Genomic DNA, 7,305 nt, shown 5'->3' with positions numbered 1-7,305 from the left:
TATTAATTTCTCATTTAAATGCTTTCTTCTCTGCAATCACCCATTTTCTATTTTTTTTTTTCCAGTTTTCAATTTTATTGAAGCTTTCAATCTTTAAGTCAAAGATCTCTCTTGGCAAATGTCACATTGCACTTGAAAATATGTGGGTTATTTTCAAATATATTTTGATATCAATTTCTAACATAATTCTTCAGTAATAAGAGAACAGACTCTGTATGGTTTTAATACCTTCAGACTCTGAACATTTTGCATCTTCTTTTGTGTCCCTGGATATGTTCCAGTGTCTCTTAGTTTAGTCTGTGGGAACTTGAATAGAATTTGTATCTTACTATTGTGTGAAAATTGTATAAAGCTTAATTATGTTGAATTGGATCGTGGTGTTTTCAGGTCTACTATATCCTTCTATGTTCCTATATATTCATTTTATTAATTTTTGAGAGTTTGATATTAAAACTCCAACTAAAAATCTTATTTTTCACACTTAAAAATAATTAAAATATAGTGGAACTATGTCACTTCATTCTGTATTTCCCAAGTCTCCTGCATATGTGTTATCACACTTTCATAATTTAAAAAATAAAAAAAAGAAAGAAAAAAACTCATCAGTTGGGTACAGGAAGGCATAAATTCAAAACCTACACCAGTCCAGGTTTGATGCATGAGACAGGGTGCTCAGGGCTGGTGCACTTGGATGACCCTGAGGGATGGGATGGGGAGGTAGGTGGGAGGGGGGTTCAGAATGGGGAACACATGTATACTCATGGTAGATTCAAGTCAATGTGTAGCAAAACCAATACAATATTGTAAAGTCAAATAAATAAATTAATTAACTAAAAAAAATCCTACTCTGCCACTGTCTAGACATGTGGCATAGGGTTTACTGTTCCTTTAGTGGAGGGTCTGATTCTTTAGCTGAAATGACAGGAAGGAGTCCATACCTCCAAGTGTCATTTTGAGGAATCAATTAAATTGCCTATGGGAAAGTGCTCCACACATAAGAAGTGCTCAATAAGGTGATTGCCAAATATCTCATCTATTTCATAGTCCTGCTCATGCCTAATCTTGCCCAAGACATGGATGTCCATTAGGAAGGATATTGATAAGAGCTCTGGATTTTAGGAGAAGAGGAAGTTATAAATGTAGATAATGGCAATGCTCTTTAAGACTCTTTCAAAGTCTAGTGGGAATAAAAAGGGTAGAAAGTCACTTTAAAACTAATGAAATGGCTTCCAAACACACACACACACACACACACACACACACAAAGATAAAGGAAACATAAAATAAGACCATCTTCAAACTGTGAAAATGAAATCATCGTTTCCCTTCCACATAACTCTCAGGGCAAATAATAAATTAGAAAATATGAAAAAATATTTCTGGAACATATGATTAGCTCTTTGATCCCACAGCGTTACAGTGAACCCCCGAAGGGCTGATTCCTAATGACACACTTGTTTCTGCTGCTGCTAAGTACTTCTGAGATTTGCTTTAAGAACAGGCTCCTACCTCCCAAATCCTGCTAGAAATACATCAATGGTATTCAGCTTAGAGCAGCATCAGTGAACTTTCCTAAGCAGACCTTGAGAAAATGGGTTCATATCCACACCAGAAGTAAGCCTTTGTATGTCTTATTTTTAAGTCAGGAGGAGATTGTCGTAAAATCTCAAGCAGGTCCACCAACTTTTACACTGTTTGCTCAAAATATATGCATGCAAATCTTTATGTTTCAGTTGCTGTTGTCTTGCCTGGAAAATCCCATTGACAGAGGAGCCTGGTAAGCTGCAGTCCATGGGATCGTGAAGAGTCAGACACGAGTGAGCGACTTCACCTTCACTTTTCACTTTCATGCATTGGAGAAAGAAATGGCAACCCAATCCAGTGTTCTTGCCTGGAGAATCCCAGGGATGGGGGAGCCTGGTGGGTTGCTGTCTATGGGGTGGCACAGAGTCAGACACGACTGAAGTGAGTTAGCAGCAGCAGCTGTTGTTCAGGCACCTAGTCATGTTCGACTTTTTGCCTCTCCATGGATTGCAGTGCACTAGGCTTCACTGTCCTTCACTATCTCCTGGAGTTTGCTCACACTCATGTTCTTTGAGTCTGTGGTGCTATCCAACCATCTCTTCTGTTGCCCCCTTCTCCTGTCCTCAATCTCGAGCTCTAGCCCACTGAGCTGGGTTCCTCTCTAGCGTGACCTCATCAGGGCTGAACTCTTGCTTTCTGGACTCTGTCTCCTTCCTTTCTTTCTTCCTTCCATTTCTTTTTTTGCAGAAGAGAGGATACTCTCCTGCTCCATATACCCTATTGTCAGGTCTGCTGGACTGAGTGCTGTAGGGATGGCTGATTTCATGTACATGTAACTAATGCAGTTGACAGGGCTCTGTTTTCAGAAACTTTACAGATTAAATATAATGTTCTTCCTCACTGTCTTGAAATCCTTAATTATTTTTGAACAAGGATGTTGTATATTTTCTCTGTTACTGGATTGTGTCTATCGTGTAGATTGTCCTAGTTACCCAGGTTTAACAATTTGTAGGTTTCTACTGTCCTTGACAGAGAAGGCAATGGCAACCCACTCCAGTACTCTTGCCTGGAAAATCCCATGGACGAATGAGCCTGGTGGGCTGCAGTCCATGGGGTGGCTAAGAATCGGACATGACTGAGTGACTTCTCTTTCTATTTTCACTTTCATGTGTTGGAGAAGGAAATAGAAACCCACTCCAGTGTTCTTGGCTGGAGAATCCCAGGGACGGTGGAGCCTGGTGGCAGCCATCTATGGGGTCTCACAGAATCAGACACGACTGAAGCGACTTAGCAGCAGCAGCAGCAACTGTCCTTGAATTGCTCCTTTGCTGTCTCTTCCTCCATCAGAGAGAGGCTCTCCTTGGCTGTGAGGGAGTAAACCCACAAGGGCCCTGTTAAGAAGATGCTCACCTGTCATTCCACACTAACAAAGCAAGCCAGGTCAGCTGTGATTTTCTTTCTTACTCCCCATAGATGTTTTGGTATCTCTCCACCTATCAGTACTCCTGCTGCCCTGCAGTCTGGTTATGCCTGGATTCACAATGGTCACTGAGACTGTGAATCAAGACCTTTTCAGATCCCAGAAGCAATCATTATGTGACATGTAAGAAACAAGCCCTTCTGTAATTGGACTTCCCTGGTGGCTCAGACAGTAAAGCGTCTGTCTACAATGCGGGAGACCTGGGTTTGACGCCTGGGTCGGGAAGATCCGCTGGAGAAGGAAATGGCAATTCACTCCAGTACTATTGCCTGGAAAATCCCATGGACAGAGGAGCCTGATAGGTTACAGTCCATGGGGTCACAAAGAGTCGGACATGACTTCACTTTCACTTTCACTTTCACTTTCTTTCTGCAATAGTGGAGTGGTCCTTCAGTTTAATTTCCTGCCATGTCTTAACAAACCTGAAATTTTTACATCCTGATCTTTTTCTTTCTAGCATTTTCTCTTCCAGTAACTACTACCTATTCTCTCTCTGGGATTCTTGGGTGCTGAAGAACATGAAAAATCTACAAAGCTACCTTGTTGCTGGCATAAAAGCAGATAACTTGATTCAAGCTTATTTATTGCTAGACACTTCTTATAGGAAAGCTGAAATAAACCGCCAATTAACTTCTTTTTCTCCAGTGAATGTTGTGATATCTTGATAAAATCTCTTAGGCAGAGATAAATCAGTCCCTCAATGAAGTGAAACATTTGTGCTTTAGTGGAGGTATCAGCTCTGACTTTCTGCATTCCTCTGTATGAATTCTGTACATGCACATATAAGGCCTCAGTTCAGTTCAGTTCAGTTGTTCAGTCATTTCTGACTCTTTGTGATGCCATGAACCACAGCAGCCAGGCTTCCCTGTCCACCACCAACTCCCAGGGTTTACTCAAACTCATGTCCATTGAGTCGGTGATGCCATACAACAATCTCAGCCTTTGCAGTCCCCTTCTCCTCCCACTTCCAATGTTTCCCAGAATCAGAATCTTTTCCAATGAGCCAGTTCTTTGCATCATGAGGCCAAAGTATTGGAGTTTCAGCTTCAGCATTAGTCCTTCCAATGAATATTCAGCTCTGATTTCCTTTAGGATGGACTAGTTGGATGTCCTTGTTTACCAAAGGACTCTGAAGAGTCTTCTCCAACACCATGGTTCAAAAGCATCAATTCTTCATGACTCAGCTTTCTTTAGAGTCCAACTCTCACATCCATACATGACCACTGGAAAAACCACAGCTTTGACTAGACGGACCTTTGTTGGCAATGTAATATCTCTGCTTTTTAATTTGCTGTCTAGGTTGGTCATAACTTTTCTTCCAAGGAGCAAGCATCTTTTAATTTTATGGCTGCAGTCACCATCTGCAGTGATTTTGGAGCCCCACAAAATAAAGTCTGTCACTGTTTCCATTATTTCCCCATCTATTAGCTATGAAGTGATGGGACCAAATACCATGATCTTAGTTTTCTGAATGTTGAGTTTAAAGGCAACTTTTTCACTCTCCTCTTTCACTTTCATCAAGAGGCTCTTTAGTTTTTCTTCACTTTCTGCCATAAGGATAGTGTCATCTGAATATCTGACGTTATTGATATTTCTCCCAGCAATCTTGATTCCACCTTGTGCTTCACCCAGCCCAGCATTTCTCATGATGTACTCTGTATATAAGTTAAATAAGCAGGGTGACAATATACAGCCTTAGTATACTCCTTTCCCGATTTGGATCCAGTGTGTTGTTCCATGTCCAGTTCACATAGACCTACAGGTTTCCAAATGTATAACACATGGTATGTTTGTCCCTGGTCCTTACCCTTCCTAGAATCTTCTCTTTTGAATTGCTTGATTGATTTTTCTTTCTCTTTCAGCTTGTTATTTAAAAAGTCATTTTTAAATGAGTTCCTTGTTAATGTTGCTGTTTAAAATTTAAACAACCTTTCCTTCATTTTCTTTCTTTTCCTCCATGCCAGAGTCATTTGAAACACTAATGATCTATTGTGGCATTATCCCTCTGTGTCCACTAGAACATGAATGCCAGAAAGGCAGGGATTTTGAAGTTTAGGTTCATTTTTCCATCCATGATGCATAAATACATAATGCATTAATTATCAGTAAATACTTTTTGGACTACTTTGTGATGTCCATAAAGATTTTAGAGTGAAACAAAACAGATATTATCATTCCCGCTTACAGTAAGGACATGAAGTGCTTTCTGCATAAGAATCACTGTATACTATCAGTAACTATCAGCATATACCATAGCTGTATATTAAGCACTTAATATAAAATGGAAGGGAGGCATAGGTACAAAGCGCTTTTAAAAAAATATGAATTTATTTATTTTAATTAGAGGTTAATTACTTTGCAATATTATATTGGTTTTGCCATACATCAACATGAATCCACCACAGGTATACACGTGTTCCCCATCCTGAACCCCCTTCCCTCCTCCCTCCCTGTATCATCCCTCTGGGTCATCTCAATGCACCAGCCTCAAGCATCCAGTATCATGCATCGAACCTGGACTGGTGATTCATTTCATAAATGATAGTATACATGTTTCAATGCCATTCTCCCAAGTCATCCCACCCTCGCCCTCTCCCACAGAGTCCAAAAGACTGTTCTATACATCTGTGTCTCTTTTGCTCTCTCTCATACAGGGTCATCATTGCCATCTTTCTAAATTCCATACATATGTGTTAGTATAGTGTATTTGTGTTTTTCTTTCTGGCTTACTTCACTCTGTATAATAGGCTCCAGTTTCATCCACCTCATTAGAACTGATTCAAATGAATTCTTTTTAATGGCTGAGTAATATTCCATTGTGTATATGTACCACAGCTTTCTTATCCATTCATCTGCTGATGGACATCTAGGTTGCTTCCATGTCCTGGCTATTATAAAGTGCTGTGATGAACATTGGGGTACACGTGTTTCTTTCATTTCTGGTTTCCTTGGTGTGTATGCCCAGCAGTGGGATTGCTGGGTCATATGGCAGTTCTATTTCCAGTTTTTTAAGGAATCTCCACACTGTTCTCCATGGTGGCTGTACTAGCTTGCATTCCTCCCAACAGTGGAAGAGGATTCCCTTTTCTCCACACCCTCTCCAGCATTTATTGCTTGCAGATTTTTGTATCACAGCCATTCTGACTGGCGTGAAATGGTACCTCATTGTGGTTTTGATTTGCATTTCTCTGATGATGAGTAATGTTGAGCATCTTTTCATATGTTTGTTACCCATCTGTATATCTTCTTTGGAAAAATGTCTATTTAGTTCTTTGGCCTATTTTTTGATTGGGTCGTTTATTTTTCTGGAATTGAGCTGCATATGTTGCTTGCATATTTTTGAGATTAGTTGTTTGTCAGTTGCTTCATTTGCTATTATTTTCTCCCACTCAGAAGGCTATCTTTTCACCTTGTTTATAGTTTCCTTTGCTATGCAGAAGCTTTTAAGTTTAATTAAGTCCCATTTGTTTATTTTTCCTTTTATTTCCAGTATTCTGGGAGGTGGGTCATAGAGAATCCTGCTGTGATGTTTGTCGGAGAGTGTTTTGCCTATGTTCTCCTCTAGCAGTTTTATAGTTTCTGGTCTTATGTTGAGATCTTTAATCCGTTTTGAGTTTTTGTGTGTGTATGGTGTTATAAAGTGTTCTAGTTTCATTCTTTTACAAGTGGTTGACCAATTTTCCCAGCACCACTTGTTAGAGATTGTCTTTAATACACTGTATATTCTTGTCTCCTTTGTCAAAGATGAGGTGTCCATAGGTGCATGGATTTATCTCTGGACTTTCTATTTTGTTCCATTGATCTATATTTCTGTCTTTGTGCCAGTACCATAGTGTCTTGATGACTGTGGACAAAAGCACTTTTTAAACTGTATTTCTAAACCATAACTACAGTAAGTTTTAGTGACTCATTTGGAAATGAGATAAGAATTGGGCAAGTTTTAAAAAAATGAAGTGTGAGAGAAATAAAAACATAAAAGCACGTGTGGAGTACAAAAGAAGGGACTTAGCACTTATTTAGAAGTGACGATGAACTAGTAAGCTACAAATTGTCATATGTCTAGATAGATGGAGTCATATTTAAGTAAATACTTTTTTATGCCAAGCTTGTTTCTTTTCTTTATGAAAACACTCTGTCATTGCTGTAGACCATCCTCAAAATACTACGTGAGAATTCATTTCATCTAAAAATTCTTTGTTCATTGATTCGTCATGTGTTTATAGGACTCTGGTAACTGCCTTTGTGTTTTGGTTTGTAATTATATTTTTAAAGTGTGATTCTGGGAACATCTGTGTTAGGAT

The sequence above is a fragment of the Budorcas taxicolor genome, chromosome 15 (assembly GCF_023091745.1).
Source record: "Budorcas taxicolor isolate Tak-1 chromosome 15, Takin1.1, whole genome shotgun sequence".
NCBI lineage: Eukaryota > Metazoa > Chordata > Mammalia > Artiodactyla > Bovidae > Budorcas > Budorcas taxicolor.
Note: the sequence above shows the minus strand (reverse complement) of the source record.